We start from the raw sequence: 18,366 nt of genomic DNA, 5'->3' as shown, positions 1-18,366 counted from the left end.
GTCGGTAGAGCACGAGACTCATATTCTCAGAGTCGTTGGTTTGACCCTTATGGTGGGCGATTTTTTTTATCCGCCGATGCACCAACTCACTTTGCAAACAGCCTTGCACTTGGACATTCGAGCAGGCTTGCCACCATGCACTGCTGACGTGTCAGGCTTAGCTGGTGATACAGGAGAATATGGGTTTGAATCCTAGCTGTGCCTGCACTCTGACCTGTTATCCTAATAAAGTACCTATTACTTGTGAAACGTCCTCCTAAATGGATTGAAAAATCCTCCTTTTCTGGAAAAGAAATTGACAGGCAGAGGCTTCAAGTAAATTATTTGTTCCTGGTGAGGCTTGAACTCACAACCTCGGCATTGCTTCACTGCATACTGTTGTATAAGTACCACACGCACTAACCGATTGCGCCACAGGAGCTGTTAAAGGCACTCTCGCTGATCACCATATTTTGCAAAAAAAGAGGTATACGATTTTTGGTGCAAGTCAGTACTACAATTTAGCTTCCTGGCTAACTCAGTCGGTAGAGCACGAGACTCATATTCTCAGATTCGTTGGTTTGACACCTTATGGTGGGCGATTTTTTTTATCCGCCGAAGCACCAACTCACTTTGCAAACAGCCTTGCAGCTTGGACTTTCGAGCAGGCTTGCCACCCTGCACTGCTGACGTGTCAGGCATAGCTGGTGATACAGGAGAATATGGGTTTGAATCCTAGCTGTGCCTGCACTCTGACCTGTTATCCTGATAAAGTACCTATTACTTGTGAAACGTCCTCCTAAATGGATTGAAAAATGCTCCTTTTCTGGAAAAGAAATTGACAGGCAGAGGGTTCAAGAAAATTATTTGTTCCTGGTGAGGCTCGAACTCACAACCTCGGCATTGCTTCGCTGCATACTGTTGTATAAGTACCACGCGCTAACCGATTGCGCCACAGGAGCTGTTAAAGGAACTCTCGCTGATCACCATATTTTGCAAAAAAAGAGGTATACGGTGTTCGGTCGAAGTCAGTTCTACAATTGAGCTTCCTGGCTAACTCAGTCGGTAGAGCACGAGACTCATATTCTCAGAGTCGTTGGTTTGACCCTTATGGTGGGCGATTTTTTTTATCCGCCGATGCACCAACTCACTTTGCAAACAGCCTTGCACTTGGACATTCGAGCAGGCTTGCCACCATGCATTGCTGACGTGTCAGGCTTAGCTGGTGATACAGGAGAATATGGGTTTGAATCCTAGCTGTGCCTGCACTCTGACCTGTTATCCTAATAACGTACCTATTACTTGTGAAACGTCCTCCTAAATGGATTGAAAAATCCTCCTTTCAGGTACAAGAAATTGACAGGCAGAGGCTTTAAGTAAGTGACTTGCTCCTGGTGAAGCTTGAACTCACAAACTCGGCATTGATTCACTGCATACTGTTGTATAAGTACCACACGCAATCCGATTGCGCCACAGGAGCCACTAAAAGCACTCTCGCTGATCACCATATTTTGCACAAACAGAGCTGTACGATTTTCGGTGCAAGTCAGTACTTCAATATAGCTTCCTGGCTACCTCAGTCGGTAGAGCAAGAGACGCAAAATATCAGATTCGTGGGTTCGAAGCACACCTTGAGTGCTTCTTTTCTCCGCCGAAGCACCAACTCACTTTGCAAATTGCCATCAGCTTGGACTTTCGAGCAGGCTTGCCACCCTGCACTGCTGACGTGTCAGGCATTGCTGGTGATACAGGAGAATATGGGTTTGAATCATAGCTGTGCCTGCACTCTGACCGGTTATCCTGATAAAGTACCTATTACTTGTGAAACGTCCTCCTAAATGGATTGAAAAATGCTCCTTTTCTGGAAAAGAAATTGACAGGCAGAGGGTTCAAGAAAATTATTTGTTCCTGGTGAGGCTCGAACTCACAACCTCGGCATTGCTTCGCTGCATACTGTTGTATAAGTACCACGCGCTAACCGATTGCGCCACAGGAGCTGTTAAAGGAACTCTCGCTGATCACCATATTTTGCAAAAAAAGAGGTATACGGTGTTCGGTCGAAGTCAGTTCTACAATTGAGCTTCCTGGCTAACTCAGTCGGTAGAACACGAGACTCATATTCTCAGAGTCGTTGGTTTGACCCTTATGTTGGGCGATTTTTTTTTATCCGCCGATGCACCAACTCACTTTGCAAACAGCCTTGCACTTGGACATTCGAGCAGGCTTGCCACCATGCATTGCTGACGTGTCAGGCTTAGCTGGTGATACAGGAGAATATGGGTTTGAATCCTAGCTGTGCCTGCACTCTGACCTGTTATCCTAATAACGTACCTATTACTTGTGAAACGTCCTCCTAAATGGATTGAAAAATCCTCCTTTCAGGTACAAGAAATTGACAGGCAGAGGCTTTAAGTAAGTGACTTGCTCCTGGTGAAGCTCGAACTCACAAACTCGGCCTTGATTCACTGCATACTGTAGTATAAGTACCACACGCAATCCGATTGCGCCACAGGAGCCACTAAAAGCACTCTCGCTGATCACCATATTTTGCACAAACAGAGCTGTACGATTTTCGGTGCAAGTCAGTACTTCAATATAGCTTCCTGGCTACCTCAGTCGGTAGAGCAAGAGACGCAAAATATCTGATTCGTGGGTTCGAAGCACACCTTGAGTGCTTCTTTTCTCCGCCGAAGCACCAACTCACTTTGCAAATTGCCATCAGCTTGGACTTTCGAGCAGGCTTGCCACCCTGCACTGCTGACGTGTCAGGCATTGCTGGTGATACAGGAGAATATGGGTTTGAATCATAGCTGTGCCTGCACTCTGACCGGTTATCCTGATAAAGTACCTATTACTTGTGAAACGTCCTCCTAAATGGATTGAAAAATGCTCCTTTTCTGGAAAAGAAATTGACAGGCAGAGGGTTCAAGAAAATTATTTGTTCCTGGTGAGGCTCGAACTCACAACCTCGGCATTGCTTCGCTGCATACTGTTGTATAAGTACCACGCGCTAACCGATTGCGCCACAGGAGCTGTTAAAGGAACTCTCGCTGATCACCATATTTTGCAAAAAAAGAGGTATACGGTGTTCGGTCGAAGTCAGTTCTACAATTGAGCTTCCTGGCTAACTCAGTCGGTAGAGCACGAGACTCATATTCTCAGAGTCGTTGGTTTGACCCTTATGGTGGGCGATTTTTTTTTATCCGCCGATGCACCAACTCACTTTGCAAACAGCCTTGCACTTGGACATTCGAGCAGGCTTGCCACCATGCACTGCTGACGTGTCAGGCTTAGCTGGTGATACAGGAGAATATGGGTTTGAATCCTAGCTGTGCCTGCACTCTGACCTGTTATCCTGATAAAGTACCTATTACTTGTGAAACGTCCTCCTAAATGGATTGAAAAATGCTCCTTTTCTGGAAAAGAAATTGACAGGCAGAGGGTTCAAGAAAATTATTTGTTCCTGGTGAGGCTCGAACTCACAACCTCGGCATTGCTTCACTGCATACTGTTGTATAAGTACCACGCGCTAACCGATTGCGCCACAGGAGCTGTTAAAGGAACTCTCGCTGATCACCATATTTTGCAAAAAAAGAGGTATATACGGTGTTTGGTTGAAGTCAGTTCTACAATTGAGCTTCCTGGCTAACTCAGTCGGTAGAGCACGAGACTCATATTCTCAGAGTCGTTGGTTTGACCCTTATGGTGGGCGATATTTTTTTATCCGCCGATGCACCAACTCACTTTGCAAACAGCCTTGCACTTGGACATTCGAGCAGGCTTGCCACCATGCACTGCTGACGTGTCAGGCTTAGCTGGTGATACAGGAGAATATGGGTTTGAATCCTAGCTGTGCCTGCACTCTGACCTGTTATCCTAATAACGTACCTATTACTTGTGAAACGTCCTCCTAAATGGATTGAAAAATCCTCCTTTCAGGTACAAGAAATTGACAGGCAGAGGCTTTAAGTAAGTGACTTGCTCCTGGTGAAGCTTGAACTCACAAACTCGGCATTGATTCACTGCATACTGTTGTATAAGTACCACACGCAATCCGATTGCGCCACAGGAGCCACTAAAAGCACTCTCGCTGATCACCATATTTTGCACAAACAGAGCTGTACGATTTTCGGTGCAAGTCAGTACTTCAATATAGCTTCCTGGCTACCTCAGTCGGTAGAGCAAGAGACGCAAAATATCAGATTCGTGGGTTCGAAGCACACCTTGAGTGCTTCTTTTCTCCGCCGAAGCACCAACTCACTTTGCAAATTGCCATCAGCTTGGACTTTCGAGCAGGCTTGCCACCCTGCACTGCTGACGTGTCAGGCATTGCTGGTGATACAGGAGAATATGGGTTTGAATCATAGCTGTGCCTGCACTCTGACCGGTTATCCTGATAAAGTACCTATTACTTGTGAAACGTCCTCCTAAATGGATTGAAAAATGCTCCTTTTCTGGAAAAGAAATTGACAGGCAGAGGGTTCAAGAAAATTATTTGTTCCTGGTGAGGCTCGAACTCACAACCTCGGCATTGCTTCGCTGCATACTGTTGTATAAGTACCACGCGCTAACCGATTGCGCCACAGGAGCTGTTAAAGGAACTCTCGCTGATCACCATATTTTGCAAAAAAGAGGTATACGGTGTTCGGTCGAAGTCAGTTCTACAATTGAGCTTCCTGGCTAACTCAGTCGGTAGAGCACGAGACTCATATTCTCAGAGTCGTTGGTTTGACCCTTATGGTGGGCGATTTTTTTTTATCCGCCGATGCACCAACTCACTTTGCAAACAGCCTTGCACTTGGACATTCGAGCAGGATTGCCACCATGCATTGCTGACGTGTCAGACTTAGCTGGTGATACAGGAGAATATGGGTTTGAATTCTAGCTGTGCCTGCACTCTGACCTGTTATCCTAATAACGTACCTATTACTTGTGAAACGTCCTCCGAAATGGATTGAAAAATCCTCCTTTCAGGTACAAGAAATTGACAGGCAGAGGCTTTAAGTAAGTGACTTGCTCCTGGTGAAGCTTGAACTCACAACCTCGGCATTGATTCACTGCATACTGTTGTATAAGTACCACACGCAATCCGATTGCGCCACAGGAGCCACTAAAAGCACTCTCGCTGATCACCATATTTTGCACAAACAGAGCTGTACGATATTCGGTGAAAGTCAGTACTTCAATTTAGCTTCCTGGCTACCTCAGTCGGTAGAGCAAGAGACGCAAAATGTCTGAGTCGTGGGTTCGAGCCACACCTTGAGTGGTTCTTTTCTCCGCCGAAGCACCAACTCACTTTGCAAATTGCCATCAGCTTGGACTTTCGAGCAGGCTTGCCACCCTGCACTGCTGACGTGTCAGGCATTGCTGGTGATACAGGAGAATATGGGTTTGAATCATAGCTGTGCCTGCACTCTGACCGGTTATCCTGATAAAGTACCTATTACTTGTGAAACGTCCTCCTAAATGGATTGAAAAATGCTCCTTTTCTGGAAAAGAAATTGACAGGCAGAGGGTTCAAGAAAATTATTTGTTCCTGGTGAGGCTCGAACTCACAACCTCAGCATTGCTTCGCTGCATACTGTTGTATAAGTACCACGCGCTAACCGATTGCGCCACAGGAGCTGTTAAAGACACTCTCGCTGATCACCATATTTTGCAAAAAAGAGGTATACGATGTTCGGTCGAAAGTCAGTTCTACAATTGAGCTTCCTGGCTAACTCAGTCGGTAGAGCACGAGACTCATATTCTCAGAGTCGTTGGTTTGACCTTTATGGTGGGCGATTTTTTTTTATCCGCCGATGCACCAACTCACTTTGCAAACAGCCTTGCACTTGGACATTCGAGCAGGCTTGCCACCATGCATTGCTGACGTGTCAGGCTTAGCTGGTGATACAGGAGAATATGGGTTTGAATCCTAGCTGTGCCTGCACTCTGACCTGTTATCCTGATAAAGTACCTATTACTTGTGAAACGTCCTCCTAAATGGATTGAAAAATGCTCCTTTTCTGGAAAAGAAATTGACAGGCAGAGGGTTCAAGAAAATTATTTGTTCCTGGTGAGGCTCGAACTCACAACCTCGGCATTGCTTCGCTGCATACTGTTGTATAAGTACCACGCGCTAACCGATTGCGCCACAGGAGCTGTTAAAGACACTCTCGCTGATCACCATATTTTGCAAAAAAAGAGGTATATACGGTGTTTGGTTGAAGTCAGTTCTACAATTGAGCTTCCTGGCTAACTCAGTCGGTAGAGCACGAGACTCATATTCTCAGAGTCGTTGGTTTGACCCTTATGGTGGGCGATATTTTTTATCCGCCGATGCACCAACTCACTTTGCAAACAGCCTTGCACTTGGACATTCGAGCAGGCTTGCCACCATGCATTGCTGACGTGTCAGGCTTAGCTGGTGATACAGGAGAATATGGGTTTGAATCCTAGCTGTGCCTGCACTCTGACCTGTTATCCTAATAACGTACCTATTACTTGTGAAACGTCCTCCTAAATGGATTGAAAAATCCTCCTTTCAGGTACAAGAAATTGACAGGCAGAGGCTTTAAGTAAGTGACTTGCTCCTGGTGAAGCTTGAACTCACAAACTCGGCATTGATTCACTGCATACTGTTGTATAAGTACCACACGCAATCCGATTGCGCCACAGGAGCCACTAAAAGCACTCTCGCTGATCACCATATTTTGCACAAACAGAGCTGTACGATTTTCGGTGCAAGTCAGTACTTCAATATAGCTTCCTGGCTACCTCAGTCGGTAGAGCAAGAGACGCAAAATATCTGATTCGTGGGTTCGAAGCACACCTTGAGTGCTTCTTTTCTCCGCCGAAGCACCAACTCACTTTGCAAATTGCCATCAGCTTGGACTTTCGAGCAGGCTTGCCACCCTGCACTGCTGACGTGTCAGGCATTGCTGGTGATACAGGAGAATATGGGTTTGAATCATAGCTGTGCCTGCACTCTGACCGGTTATCCTGATAAAGTACCTATTACTTGTGAAACGTCCTCCTAAATGGATTGAAAAATGCTCCTTTTCTGGAAAAGAAATTGACAGGCAGAGGGTTCAAGAAAATTATTTGTTCCTGGTGAGGCTCGAACTCACAACCTCGGCATTGCTTCGCTGCATACTGTTGTATAAGTACCACGCGCTAACCGATTGCGCCACAGGAGCTGTTAAAGGAACTCTCGCTGATCACCATATTTTGCAAAAAAAGAGGTATACGGTGTTCGGTCGAAGTCAGTTCTACAATTGAGCTTCCTGGCTAACTCAGTCGGTAGAACACGAGACTCATATTCTCAGAGTCGTTGGTTTGACCCTTATGTTGGGCGATTTTTTTTTATCCGCCGATGCACCAACTCACTTTGCAAACAGCCTTGCACTTGGACATTCGAGCAGGCTTGCCACCATGCATTGCTGACGTGTCAGGCTTAGCTGGTGATACAGGAGAATATGGGTTTGAATCCTAGCTGTGCCTGCACTCTGACCTGTTATCCTAATAACGTACCTATTACTTGTGAAACGTCCTCCTAAATGGATTGAAAAATCCTCCTTTCATGTACAAGAAATTGACAGGCAGAGGGTTCAAGAAAATTACTTGCTCCTGGTGAAGCTTGAACTCACAAACTCGGCATTGATTCACTGCATACTGTTGTATAAGTACCACACGCAATCCGATTGCGCCACAGGAGCCACTAAAAGCACTCTCGCTGATCACCATATTTTGCACAAACAGAGCTGTACGATTTTCGGTGCAAGTCAGTACTTCAATATAGCTTCCTGGCTACCTCAGTCGGTAGAGCAAGAGACGCAAAATATCTGATTCGTGGGTTCGAAGCACACCTTGAGTGCTTCTTTTCTCCGCCGAAGCACCAACTCACTTTGCAAATTGCCATCAGCTTGGACTTTCGAGCAGGCTTGCCACCCTGCACTGCTGACGTGTCAGGCATTGCTGGTGATACAGGAGAATATGGGTTTGAATCATAGCTGTGCCTGCACTCTGACCGGTTATCCTGATAAAGTACCTATTACTTGTGAAACGTCCTCCTAAATGGATTGAAAAATGCTCCTTTTCTGGAAAAGAAATTGACAGGCAGAGGGTTCAAGAAAATTATTTGTTCCTGGTGAGGCTCGAACTCACAACCTCGGCATTGCTTCGCTGCATACTGTTGTATAAGTACCACGCGCTAACCGATTGCGCCACAGGAGCTGTTAAAGACACTCTCGCTGATCACCATATTTTGCAAAAAAAGAGGTATTCGGTCAAAGTCAGTTCTACAATTGAGCTTCCTGGCTAACTCAGTCGGTAGAGCACGAGACTCATATTCTCAGAGTCGTTGGTTTGACCCTTATGGTGGGCGATTTTTTTTATCCGCCGATGCACCAACTCACTTTGCAAACAGCCTTGCACTTGGACATTCGAGCAGGCTTGCCACCATGCATTGCTGACGTGTCAGGCTTAGCTGGTGATACAGGAGAATATGGGTTTGAATCCTAGCTGTGCCTGCACTCTGACCTGTTATCCTAATAACGTACCTATTACTTGTGAAACGTCCTCCGAAATGGATTGAAAAATCCTCCTTTCAGGTACAAGAAATTGACAGGCAGAGGCTTTAAGTAAGTGACTTGCTCCTGGTGAAGCTTGAACTCACAACCTCGGCATTGATTCACTGCATACTGTTGTATAAGTACCACACGCAATCCGATTGCGCCACAGGAGCCACTAAAAGCACTCTCGCTGATCACCATATTTTGCACAAACAGAGCTGTACGATTTTCGGTGCAAGTCAGTACTTCAATATAGCTTCCTGGCTACCTCAGTCGGTAGAGCAAGAGACGCAAAATATCAGATTCGTGGGTTCGAAGCACACCTTGAGTGGCTTCTTTTCTCCGCCGAAGCACCAACTCACTTTGCAAATTGCCATCAGCTTGGACTTTCGAGCAGGCTTGCCACCCTGCACTGCTGACGTGTCAGGCATTGCTGGTGATACAGGAGAATATGGGTTTGAATCATAGCTGTGCCTGCACTCTGACCGGTTATCCTGATAAAGTACCTATTACTTGTGAAACGTCCTCCTAAATGGATTGAAAAATGCTCCTTTTCTGGAAAAGAAATTGACAGGCAGAGGGTTCAAGAAAATTATTTGTTCCTGGTGAGGCTCGAACTCACAACCTCGGCATTGCTTCGCTGCATACTGTTGTATAAGTACCACGCGCTAACCGATTGCGCCACAGGAGCTGTTAAAGGAACTCTCGCTGATCACCATATTTTGCAAAAAAGAGGTATACGGTGTTCGGTCGAAGTCAGTTCTACAATTGAGCTTCCTGGCTAACTCAGTCGGTAGAGCACGAGACTCATATTCTCAGAGTCGTTGGTTTGACCCTTATGGTGGGCGATTTTTTTTTATCCGCCGATGCACCAACTCACTTTGCAAACAGCCTTGCACTTGGACATTCGAGCAGGCTTGCCACCATGCATTGCTGACGTGTCAGACTTAGCTGGTGATACAGGAGAATATGGGTTTGAATCCTAGCTGTGCCTGCACTCTGACCTGTTATCCTAATAACGTACCTATTACTTGTGAAACGTCCTCCTAAATGGATTGAAAAATCCTCCTTTCAGGTACAAGAAATTGACAGGCAGAGGCTTTAAGTAAATTACTTGCTCCTGGTGAAGCTTGAACTCACAACCTCGGCATTGATTCGCTGCATACTGTTGTATAAGTACCACACGCAATCCGATTGCGCCACAGGAGCCACTAAAAGCACTCTCGCTGATCACCATATTTTGCACAAACAGAGCTGTACGATTTTCGGTGCAAGTCAGTACTTCAATATAGCTTCCTGGCTACCTCAGTCGGTAGAGCAAGAGACGCAAAATATCTGAGTCGTGGGTTCGAGCCACACCTTGAGTGGTTCTTTTCTCCGCCGAAGCACCAACTCACTTTGCAAATTGCCATCCGCTTGGACTTTCGAGCAGGCTTGCCACCCTGCACTGCTGACGTGTCAGGCATTGCTGGTGATACAGGAGAATATGGGTTTGAATCATAGCTGTGCCTGCACTCTGACCGGTTATCCTGATAAAGTACCTATTACTTGTGAAACGTCCTCCTAAATGGATTGAAAAATGCTCCTTTTCTGGAAAAGAAATTGACAGGCAGAGGGTTCAAGAAAATTATTTGTTCCTGGTGAGGCTCGAACTCACAACCTCGGCATTGCTTCGCTGCATACTGTTGTATAAGTACCACGCGCTAACCGATTGCGCCACAGGAGCTGTTAAAGACACTCTCGCTGATCACCATATTTTGCAAAAAAAGAGGTATACGGTGTTCGGTCGAAGTCAGTTCTACAATTGAGCTTCCTGGCTAACTCAGTCGGTAGAGCACGAGACTCATATTCTCAGAGTCGTTGGTTTGACCCTTATGGTGGGCGATTTTTTTTATCCGCCGATGCACCAACTCACTTTGCAAACAGCCTTGCACTTGGACATTCGAGCAGGCTTGCCACCATGCACTGCTGACGTGTCAGGCTTAGCTGGTGATACAGGAGAATATGGGTTTGAATCCTAGCTGTGCCTGCACTCTGACCTGTTATCCTGATAAAGTACCTATTACTTGTGAAACGTCCTCCTAAATGGATTGAAAAATGCTCCTTTTCTGGAAAAGAAATTGACAGGCAGAGGGTTCAAGAAAATTACTTGCTCCTGGTGAAGCTTGAACTCACAACCTCGGCATTGCTTCGCTGCATACTGTTGTATAAGTACCACGCGCTAACCGATTGCGCCACAGGAGCTGTTAAAGGAACTCTCGCTGATCACCATATTTTGCAAAAAAGAGGTATACGGTGTTCGGTCGAAGTCAGTTCTACAATTGAGCTTCCTGGCTAACTCAGTCGGTAGAGCACGAGACTCATATTCTCAGAGTCGTTGGTTTGACCCTTATGGTGGGCGATTTTTTTTTATCCGCCGATGCACCAACTCACTTTGCAAACAGCCTTGCACTTGGACATTCGAGCAGGCTTGCCACCATGCATTGCTGACGTGTCAGGCTTAGCTGGTGATACAGGAGAATATGGGTTTGAATCCTAGCTGTGCCTGCACTCTGACCTGTTATCCTAATAACGTACCTATTACTTGTGAAACGTCCTCCTAAATGGATTGAAAAATCCTCCTTTCAGGTACAAGAAATTGACAGGCAGAGGCTTTAAGTAAGTGACTTGCTCCTGGTGAAGCTTGAACTCACAAACTCGGCATTGATTCACTGCATACTGTTGTATAAGTACCACACGCAATCCGATTGCGCCACAGGAGCCACTAAAAGCACTCTCGCTGATCACCATATTTTGCACAAACAGAGCTGTACGATTTTCGGTGCAAGTCAGTACTTCAATATAGCTTCCTGGCTACCTCAGTCGGTAGAGCAAGAGACGCAAAATATCAGATTCGTGGGTTCGAAGCACACCTTGAGTGCTTCTTTTCTCCGCCGATGCACCAACTCACTTTGCAAACTGCCATCAGCTTGGACTTTCGAGCAGGCTTGCCACCCTGCACTGCTGACGTGTCAGGCATTGCTGGTGATACAGGAGAATATGGGTTTGAATCCTAGCTGTGCCTGCACTCTGACCTGTTATCCTGATAAAGTACCTATTACTTGTGAAACGTCCTCCTAAATGGATTGAAAAATGCTCCTTTTCTGGAAAAGAAATTGACAGGCAGAGGGTTCAAGAAAATTATTTGTTCCTGGTGAGGCTCGAACTCACAACCTCGGCATTGCTTCGCTGCATACTGTTGTATAAGTACCACGCGCTAACCGATTGCGCCACAGGAGCTGTTAAAGACACTCTCGCTGATCACCATATTTTGCAAAAAAAGAGGTATTCGGTCGAAGTCAGTTCTACAATTGAGCTTCCTGGCTAACTCAGTCGGTAGAGCACGAGACTCATATTCTCAGAGTCGTTGGTTTGACCCTTATGGTGGGCGATTTTTTTTTATCCGCCGATGCACCAACTCACTTTGCAAACAGCCTTGCACTTGGACATTCGAGCAGGCTTGCCACCATGCATTGCTGACGTGTCAGGCTTAGCTGGTGATACAGGAGAATATGGGTTTGAATCCTAGCTGTGCCTGCACTCTGACCTGTTATCCTAATAACGTACCTATTACTTGTGAAACGTCCTCCTAAATGGATTGAAAAATCCTCCTTTTCTGGAACAAGAAATTGACAGGCAGAGGCTTTAAGTAAATTATTTGCTCCTGGTGAGGCTCGAACTCACAACCTCGGCATTGCTTCGCTGCATACTGTTGTATAAGTACCACACGCAAACCGATTGCGCCACAGGAGCCGCTAAAGGCACTCTCGCTGATCACCATATTTTGCACAAAAAGAGCTATACGATTTTCGGTGGAAGTCAGTACTTCAATTTAGCTTCCTGGCTACCTCAGTCGGTAGAGCAAGAGACTCATATTCTCAGAGTCGTTGGTTTGAAGCCACCTTGGTGTGCTTTTTTTTTTCTCCGCCGAAGCACCAACTCACTTTGCAAACAGCCTTGCAGCTTGGACTTTCGAGCAGGCTTGCCACCCTGCACTGCTGACGTGTCAGGCTTTGCTGGTGATACAGGAGAATATGGGTTTGAATCCTAGCTGTGCCTGCACTCTGACCTGTTATCCTGATAAAGTACCTATTACTTGTGAAACGTCCTCCTAAATGGATTGAAAAATCCTCCTTTTCTGGAAAAGAAATTGACAGGCAGAGGGTTCAAGAAAATTATTTGTTCCTGGTGAGGCTCGAACTCACAACCTCGGCATTGCTTCGCTGCATACTGTTGTATAAGTACCACGCGCTAACCGATTGCGCCACAGGAGCTGTTAAAGGCACTCTCGCTGATCACCATATTTTGCAAAAAAGAGGTATACGGTGTTTGGTCGAAGTCAGTTCTACAATTGAGCTTCCTGGCTAACTCAGTCGGTAGAGCACGAGACTCATATTCTCAGAGTCGTTGGTTTGACCCTTATGGTGGGCGATTTTTTTTATCCGCCGATGCACCAACTCACTTTGCAAACAGCCTTGCACTTGGACATTCGAGCAGGCTTGCCACCATGCATTGCTGACGTGTCAGGCTTAGCTGGTGATACAGGAGAATATGGGTTTGAATCCTAGCTGTGCCTGCACTCTGACCTGTTATCCTGATAAAGTACCTATTACTTGTGAAACGTCCTCCTAAATGGATTGAAAAATGCTCCTTTTCTGGAAAAGAAATTGACAGGCAGAGGGTTCAAGAAAATTACTTGCTCCTGGTGAAGCTTGAACTCACAAACTCGGCATTGATTCACTGCATACTGTTGTATAAGTACCACACACAATCCGATTGCGCCACAGGAGCCACTAAAAGCACCCTCGCTGATCACCATATTTTGCACAAACAGAGCTGTACGATTTTCGGTGCAAGTCAGTACTTCAATATAGCTTCCTGGCTACCTCAGTCGGTAGAGCAAGAGATGCAAAATATCAGATTCGTTGGTCGTAGCACACCTTGAGTGCTTCTTTTTTCCGCCGAAGCACCAACTCACTTTGCAAATTGCCATCAGCTTGGACTTTCGAGCAGGCTTGCCACCCTGCACTGCTGACGTGTCAGGCATTGCTGGTGATACAGGAGAATATGGGTTTGAATCCTAGCTGTGCCTGCACTCTGACCGGTTATCCTGATAAAGTACCTATTACTTGTGAAACGTCCTCCTAAATGGATTGAAAAATGCTCCTTTTCTGGAAAAGAAATTGACAGGCAGAGGGTTCAAGAAAATTATTTGTTCCTGGTGAGGCTCGAACTCACAACCTCGGCATTGCTTCGCTGCATACTGTTGTATAAGTACCACGCGCTAACCGATTGCGCCACAGGAGCTGTTAAAGAAACTCTCGCTGATCACCATATTTTGCAAAAAAAGAGGTATACGGTGTTTGGTGGAAGTCAGTTCTACAATTGAGCTTCCTGGCTAACTCAGTCGGTAGAGCACGAGACTCATATTCTCAGAGTCGTTGGTTTGACCCTTATGGTGGGCGATTTTTTTTTATCCGCCGATGCACCAACTCACTTTGCAAACAGCCTTGCACTTGGACATTCGAGCAGGCTTGCCACCATGCATTGCTGACGTGTCAGGCTTAGCTGGTGATACAGGAGAATATGGGTTTGAATCCTAGCTGTGCCTGCACTCTGACCTGTTATCCTAATAACGTACCTATTACTTGTGAAACGTCCTCCGAAATGGATTGAAAAATCCTCCTTTCCGGTACAAGAAATTGACAGGCAGAGGCTTTAAGTAAATTACTTGCTCCTGGTGAGGCTCGAACTCACAACCTCGGCATTGATTCACTGCATACTGTTGTATAAGTACCACACGCAATCCGATTGCGCCACAGGAGCCACTAAAAGCACTCTCGCTGATCACCATATTTTGCACAAACAGAGCTGTACGATTTTCGGTGCAAGTCAGTACTTCAATTTAGCTTCCTGGCTACCTCAGTCGGTAGAGCAAGAGACGCAAAATATCAGAGTCGTGGGTTCGAGCCACACCTTGAGTGCCATTCTTTTCTCCGCCCGAAGCACCAACTCACTTTGCAAATTGCCATCAGCTTGGACTTTCGAGCAGGCTTGCCACCCTGCACTGCTGACGTGTCAGGCTTTGCTGGTGATACAGGAGAATATGGGTTTGAATCATAGCTGTGCCTGCACTCTGACCGGTTATCCTGATAAAGTACCTATTACTTGTGAAACGTCCTCCTAAATGGATTGAAAAATGCTCCTTTTCTGGAAAAGAAATTGACAGGCAGAGGGTTCAAGAAAATTATTTGTTCCTGGTGAGGCTCGAACTCACAACCTCGGCATTGCTTCGCTGCATACTGTTGTATAAGTACCACGCGCTAACCGATTGCGCCACAGGAGCTGTTAAAGACACTCTCGCTGATCACCATAATTTGCAAAAAAAGAGGTATACGGTGTTCGGTCGAAGTCAGTTCTACAATTGAGCTTCCTGGCTAACTCAGTCGGTAGAGCACGAGACTCATATTCTCAGAGTCGTTGGTTTGACCCTTATGGTGGGCGATTTTTTTTTATCCGCCGATGCACCAACTCACTTTGCAAACAGCCTTGCACTTGGACATTCGAGCAGGCTTGCCACCATGCATTGCTGACGTGTCAGGCTTAGCTGGTGATACAGGAGAATATGGGTTTGAATCCTAGCTGTGCCTGCACTCTGACCTGTTATCCTGATAAAGTACCTATTACTTGTGAAACGTCCTCCTAAATGGATTGAAAAATCCTCCTTTTCTGGAACAAGAAATTGACAGGCAGAGGGTTCAAGAAAATTACTTGCTCCTGGTGAGGCTCGAACTCACAACCTCGGCATTGCTTCACTGCATACTGTTGTATAAGTACCACACGCTAACCGATTGCGCCACAGGAGCTACTAAAGACACTCTCGCTGATCACCATATTTTGCACAAAAAGAGGTATACGATTTTCGGTCGAAGTCAGTTCTACAATTGAGCTTCCTGGCTAACTCAGTCGGTAGAGCACGAGACTCATATTCTCAGAGTCGTTGGTTTGACCCTTATGGTGGGCGATTTTTTTTATCCGCCGAAGCACCAACTCACTTTGCAAACAGCCTTGCACTTGGACATTCGAGCAGGCTTGCCACCATGCATTGCTGACGTGTCAGGCATAGCTGGTGATACAGGAGAATATGGGTTTGAATCATAGCTGTGCCTGCACTCTGACCTGTTATCCTGATAAAGTACCTATTACTTGTGAAACGTCCTCCTAAATGGATTGAAAAATCCTCCTTTTCTGGAAAAGAAATTGACAGGCAGAGGGTTCAAGTAAATTATTTGCTCCTGGTGAGGCTCGAACTCACAACCTCGGCATTGCTTCGCTGCATACTGTTGTATAAGTACCACACGCTAAACCGATTGCGCCACAGGAGCTACTAAAGGCACTCTCGCTGATCACCATATTTTGCAAAAAAAGAGCTATACGATGTTCGGTCGAAGTCAGTTCTACAATTGAGCTTCCTGGCTAACTCAGTCGGTAGAGCACGAGACTCATATTCTCAGAGTCGTTGGTTTGACCCTTATGGTGGGCGATTTTTTTTTATCCGCCGATGCACCAACTCACTTTGCAAACAGCCTTGCACTTGGACTTTCGAGCAGGCTTGCCACCATGCACTGCTGACGTGTCAGGCTTAGCTGGTGATACAGGAGAATATGGGTTTGAATCCTAGCTGTGCCTGCACTCTGACCTGTTATCCTGATAAAGTACCTATTACTTGTGAAACGTCCTCCTAAATGGATTGAAAAATGCTCCTTTTCTGGAAAAGAAATTGACAGGCAGAGGGTTCAAGAAAATTACTTGTTCCTGGTGAGGCTCGAACTCACAACCTCGGCATTGCTTCGCTGCATACTGTTGTATAAGTACCACGCGCTAACCGATTGCGCCACAGGAGCTGTTAAAGAAACTCTCGCTGATCACCATATTTTGCAAAAAAAAGAGGTATACGGTGTTTGGTTGAAGTCAGTTCTACAATTGAGCTTCCTGGCTAACTCAGTCGGTAGAGCACGAGACTCATATTCTCAGAGTCGTTGGTTTGACCCTTATGGTGGGCGATTCTTTTTTATCCGCCGATGCACCAACTCACTTTGCAAACAGCCTTGCACTTGGACATTCGAGCAGGCTTGCCACCATGCATTGCTGACGTGTCAGGCTTAGCTGGTGATACAGGAGAATATTGGTTTGAATCCTAGCTGTGCCTGCACTCTGACCTGTTATCCTAATAACGTACCTATTACTTGTGAAACATCCTCCTAAATGGATTGAAAAATCATCCTTTCAGGTACAAGTAATTGACAGGCAGAGGCTTTAAGAAAGTTACTTGCTCCTGGTGAGGCTCGAACTCACAACCTCGGCATTGATTCACTGCATACTGTTGTATAAGTACCACACGCAATCCGATTGCGCCACAGGAGCCACTAAAAGCACTCTCGCTGATCACCATATTTTGCACAAACAGAGCTGTACGATTTTCGGTGCAAGTCAGTACTTCAATATAGCTTCCTGGCTACCTCAGTCGGTAGAGCAAGAGACGCAAAATATCAGATTCGTGGGTTCGAAGCACACCTTGAGTGCTTCTTTTCTCCGCCGAAGCACCAACTCACTTTGCAAATTGCCATCAGCTTGGACTTTCGAGCAGGCTTGCCACCCTGCACTGCTGACGTGTCAGGCATTGCTGGTGATACAGGAGAATATGGGTTTGAATCATAGCTGTGCCTGCACTCTGACCGGTTATCCTGATAAAGTACCTATTACTTGTGAAACGTCCTCCTAAATGGATTGAAAAATGCTCCTTTTCTGGAAAAGAAATTGACAGGCAGAGGGTTCAAGAAAATTATTTGTTCCTGGTGAGGCTCGAACTCACAACCTCGGCATTGCTTCGCTGCATACTGTTGTATAAGTACCACGCGCTAACCGATTGCGCCACAGGAGCTGTTAAAAACACTCTCGCTGATCACCATATTTTGCAAAAAAAGAGGTATACGGTGTTCGGTCGAAGTCAGTTCTACAATTGAGCTTCCTGGCTAACTCAGTCGGTAGAGCACGAGACTCATATTCTCAGAGTCGTTGGTTTGACCCTTATGGTGGGCGATTTTTTTTTATCCGCCGATGCACCAACTCACTTTGCAAACAGCCTTGCACTTGGACATTCGAGCAGGCTTGCCACCATGCATTGCTGACGTGTCAGGCTTAGCTGGTGATACAGGAGAATATGGGTTTGAATCCTAGCTGTGCCTGCACTCTGACCTGTTATCCTGATAAAGTACCTATTACTTGTGAAACGTCCTCCTAAATGGATTGAAAAATCCTCCTTTTCTGGTAAAGAAATTGACAGGCAGAGGGTTCAAGTAAATTATTTGCTCCTGGTGAGGCTCGAACTCACAAACTCGGCATTGCTTCGCTGCATACTGTTGTATAAGTACCACGCGCTAACCGATTGCGCCACAGGAGCTGCTAAAAGCACTCTCGCTGATCACCATATTTTGCAAAAAAAGAGCTATACGATTTTTGGTGCAAGTCAGTTCTACAATAGAGCTTCCTGGCTACCTCAGTCGGTAGAGCACGAGACTCATAATCTCAGAGTCGTTGGTTTGACCCTTATGGTGGGCGATTTTTTTTTCTCCGCCGAAGCACCAACTCACTTTGCAAACAGCCTTGCACTTGGACTTTCGAGCAGGCTTGCCACCCTGCACTGCTGACGTGTCAGGCTTAGCTGGTGATACAGGAGAATATGGGTTTGAATCCTAGCTGTGCCTGCACTCTGACCTGTTATCCTGATAAAGTA

The 18,366-nt window shown here is 46.1% G+C and overlaps 25 non-coding genes across 25 annotated transcripts; all 25 read right to left on the bottom strand.

The window, feature by feature from the left end:
* Positions 1–325: 325 nt before the first annotated feature.
* Positions 326–421, bottom strand: trnai-uau (transfer RNA isoleucine (anticodon UAU)). The gene is made up of 2 exons: positions 382–421; positions 326–361 (listed from the first exon to the last, which is right to left on the bottom strand). It is a non-coding gene; the product is annotated as a tRNA-Ile (tRNA).
* A 426-nt stretch (positions 422–847) lies between these two features.
* Positions 848–941, bottom strand: trnai-uau (transfer RNA isoleucine (anticodon UAU)). The gene is made up of 2 exons: positions 904–941; positions 848–883 (listed from the first exon to the last, which is right to left on the bottom strand). It is a non-coding gene; the product is annotated as a tRNA-Ile (tRNA).
* A 941-nt stretch (positions 942–1,882) lies between these two features.
* trnai-uau (transfer RNA isoleucine (anticodon UAU)) lies at positions 1,883–1,976 on the bottom strand. The gene is made up of 2 exons: positions 1,939–1,976; positions 1,883–1,918 (listed from the first exon to the last, which is right to left on the bottom strand). It is a non-coding gene; the product is annotated as a tRNA-Ile (tRNA).
* A 942-nt stretch (positions 1,977–2,918) lies between these two features.
* On the bottom strand, positions 2,919–3,012 carry trnai-uau (transfer RNA isoleucine (anticodon UAU)). Its single transcript has 2 exons — positions 2,975–3,012; positions 2,919–2,954 (listed from the first exon to the last, which is right to left on the bottom strand). It is a non-coding gene; the product is annotated as a tRNA-Ile (tRNA).
* Positions 3,013–3,437: 425 nt separating this feature from the next.
* trnai-uau (transfer RNA isoleucine (anticodon UAU)) lies at positions 3,438–3,531 on the bottom strand. Its single transcript has 2 exons — positions 3,494–3,531; positions 3,438–3,473 (listed from the first exon to the last, which is right to left on the bottom strand). It is a non-coding gene; the product is annotated as a tRNA-Ile (tRNA).
* A 944-nt stretch (positions 3,532–4,475) lies between these two features.
* On the bottom strand, positions 4,476–4,569 carry trnai-uau (transfer RNA isoleucine (anticodon UAU)). The gene is made up of 2 exons: positions 4,532–4,569; positions 4,476–4,511 (listed from the first exon to the last, which is right to left on the bottom strand). It is a non-coding gene; the product is annotated as a tRNA-Ile (tRNA).
* A 941-nt stretch (positions 4,570–5,510) lies between these two features.
* Positions 5,511–5,604, bottom strand: trnai-uau (transfer RNA isoleucine (anticodon UAU)). Its single transcript has 2 exons — positions 5,567–5,604; positions 5,511–5,546 (listed from the first exon to the last, which is right to left on the bottom strand). It is a non-coding gene; the product is annotated as a tRNA-Ile (tRNA).
* Positions 5,605–6,029: 425 nt separating this feature from the next.
* On the bottom strand, positions 6,030–6,123 carry trnai-uau (transfer RNA isoleucine (anticodon UAU)). Its single transcript has 2 exons — positions 6,086–6,123; positions 6,030–6,065 (listed from the first exon to the last, which is right to left on the bottom strand). It is a non-coding gene; the product is annotated as a tRNA-Ile (tRNA).
* A 943-nt stretch (positions 6,124–7,066) lies between these two features.
* trnai-uau (transfer RNA isoleucine (anticodon UAU)) lies at positions 7,067–7,160 on the bottom strand. The gene is made up of 2 exons: positions 7,123–7,160; positions 7,067–7,102 (listed from the first exon to the last, which is right to left on the bottom strand). It is a non-coding gene; the product is annotated as a tRNA-Ile (tRNA).
* A 942-nt stretch (positions 7,161–8,102) lies between these two features.
* On the bottom strand, positions 8,103–8,196 carry trnai-uau (transfer RNA isoleucine (anticodon UAU)). The gene is made up of 2 exons: positions 8,159–8,196; positions 8,103–8,138 (listed from the first exon to the last, which is right to left on the bottom strand). It is a non-coding gene; the product is annotated as a tRNA-Ile (tRNA).
* Positions 8,197–9,131: 935 nt separating this feature from the next.
* On the bottom strand, positions 9,132–9,225 carry trnai-uau (transfer RNA isoleucine (anticodon UAU)). The gene is made up of 2 exons: positions 9,188–9,225; positions 9,132–9,167 (listed from the first exon to the last, which is right to left on the bottom strand). It is a non-coding gene; the product is annotated as a tRNA-Ile (tRNA).
* Positions 9,226–10,166: 941 nt separating this feature from the next.
* On the bottom strand, positions 10,167–10,260 carry trnai-uau (transfer RNA isoleucine (anticodon UAU)). The gene is made up of 2 exons: positions 10,223–10,260; positions 10,167–10,202 (listed from the first exon to the last, which is right to left on the bottom strand). It is a non-coding gene; the product is annotated as a tRNA-Ile (tRNA).
* Positions 10,261–10,684: 424 nt separating this feature from the next.
* Positions 10,685–10,778, bottom strand: trnai-uau (transfer RNA isoleucine (anticodon UAU)). Its single transcript has 2 exons — positions 10,741–10,778; positions 10,685–10,720 (listed from the first exon to the last, which is right to left on the bottom strand). It is a non-coding gene; the product is annotated as a tRNA-Ile (tRNA).
* A 941-nt stretch (positions 10,779–11,719) lies between these two features.
* trnai-uau (transfer RNA isoleucine (anticodon UAU)) lies at positions 11,720–11,813 on the bottom strand. Its single transcript has 2 exons — positions 11,776–11,813; positions 11,720–11,755 (listed from the first exon to the last, which is right to left on the bottom strand). It is a non-coding gene; the product is annotated as a tRNA-Ile (tRNA).
* A 419-nt stretch (positions 11,814–12,232) lies between these two features.
* Positions 12,233–12,326, bottom strand: trnai-uau (transfer RNA isoleucine (anticodon UAU)). Its single transcript has 2 exons — positions 12,289–12,326; positions 12,233–12,268 (listed from the first exon to the last, which is right to left on the bottom strand). It is a non-coding gene; the product is annotated as a tRNA-Ile (tRNA).
* Positions 12,327–12,753: 427 nt separating this feature from the next.
* trnai-uau (transfer RNA isoleucine (anticodon UAU)) lies at positions 12,754–12,847 on the bottom strand. Its single transcript has 2 exons — positions 12,810–12,847; positions 12,754–12,789 (listed from the first exon to the last, which is right to left on the bottom strand). It is a non-coding gene; the product is annotated as a tRNA-Ile (tRNA).
* Positions 12,848–13,786: 939 nt separating this feature from the next.
* Positions 13,787–13,880, bottom strand: trnai-uau (transfer RNA isoleucine (anticodon UAU)). Its single transcript has 2 exons — positions 13,843–13,880; positions 13,787–13,822 (listed from the first exon to the last, which is right to left on the bottom strand). It is a non-coding gene; the product is annotated as a tRNA-Ile (tRNA).
* A 425-nt stretch (positions 13,881–14,305) lies between these two features.
* On the bottom strand, positions 14,306–14,399 carry trnai-uau (transfer RNA isoleucine (anticodon UAU)). The gene is made up of 2 exons: positions 14,362–14,399; positions 14,306–14,341 (listed from the first exon to the last, which is right to left on the bottom strand). It is a non-coding gene; the product is annotated as a tRNA-Ile (tRNA).
* A 426-nt stretch (positions 14,400–14,825) lies between these two features.
* Positions 14,826–14,919, bottom strand: trnai-uau (transfer RNA isoleucine (anticodon UAU)). Its single transcript has 2 exons — positions 14,882–14,919; positions 14,826–14,861 (listed from the first exon to the last, which is right to left on the bottom strand). It is a non-coding gene; the product is annotated as a tRNA-Ile (tRNA).
* Positions 14,920–15,345: 426 nt separating this feature from the next.
* Positions 15,346–15,439, bottom strand: trnai-uau (transfer RNA isoleucine (anticodon UAU)). The gene is made up of 2 exons: positions 15,402–15,439; positions 15,346–15,381 (listed from the first exon to the last, which is right to left on the bottom strand). It is a non-coding gene; the product is annotated as a tRNA-Ile (tRNA).
* Positions 15,440–15,863: 424 nt separating this feature from the next.
* Positions 15,864–15,958, bottom strand: trnai-uau (transfer RNA isoleucine (anticodon UAU)). The gene is made up of 2 exons: positions 15,920–15,958; positions 15,864–15,899 (listed from the first exon to the last, which is right to left on the bottom strand). It is a non-coding gene; the product is annotated as a tRNA-Ile (tRNA).
* Positions 15,959–16,383: 425 nt separating this feature from the next.
* On the bottom strand, positions 16,384–16,477 carry trnai-uau (transfer RNA isoleucine (anticodon UAU)). Its single transcript has 2 exons — positions 16,440–16,477; positions 16,384–16,419 (listed from the first exon to the last, which is right to left on the bottom strand). It is a non-coding gene; the product is annotated as a tRNA-Ile (tRNA).
* A 426-nt stretch (positions 16,478–16,903) lies between these two features.
* On the bottom strand, positions 16,904–16,997 carry trnai-uau (transfer RNA isoleucine (anticodon UAU)). The gene is made up of 2 exons: positions 16,960–16,997; positions 16,904–16,939 (listed from the first exon to the last, which is right to left on the bottom strand). It is a non-coding gene; the product is annotated as a tRNA-Ile (tRNA).
* A 423-nt stretch (positions 16,998–17,420) lies between these two features.
* On the bottom strand, positions 17,421–17,514 carry trnai-uau (transfer RNA isoleucine (anticodon UAU)). Its single transcript has 2 exons — positions 17,477–17,514; positions 17,421–17,456 (listed from the first exon to the last, which is right to left on the bottom strand). It is a non-coding gene; the product is annotated as a tRNA-Ile (tRNA).
* A 425-nt stretch (positions 17,515–17,939) lies between these two features.
* On the bottom strand, positions 17,940–18,033 carry trnai-uau (transfer RNA isoleucine (anticodon UAU)). Its single transcript has 2 exons — positions 17,996–18,033; positions 17,940–17,975 (listed from the first exon to the last, which is right to left on the bottom strand). It is a non-coding gene; the product is annotated as a tRNA-Ile (tRNA).
* Between the last annotated feature and the right edge of the window lie 333 nt (positions 18,034–18,366).

This window comes from Salmo salar, chromosome ssa12, assembly GCF_905237065.1.
Source record: "Salmo salar chromosome ssa12, Ssal_v3.1, whole genome shotgun sequence".
Lineage (NCBI taxonomy): Eukaryota > Metazoa > Chordata > Actinopteri > Salmoniformes > Salmonidae > Salmo > Salmo salar.
This window is presented reverse-complemented; position numbering and strand designations above follow the sequence as displayed.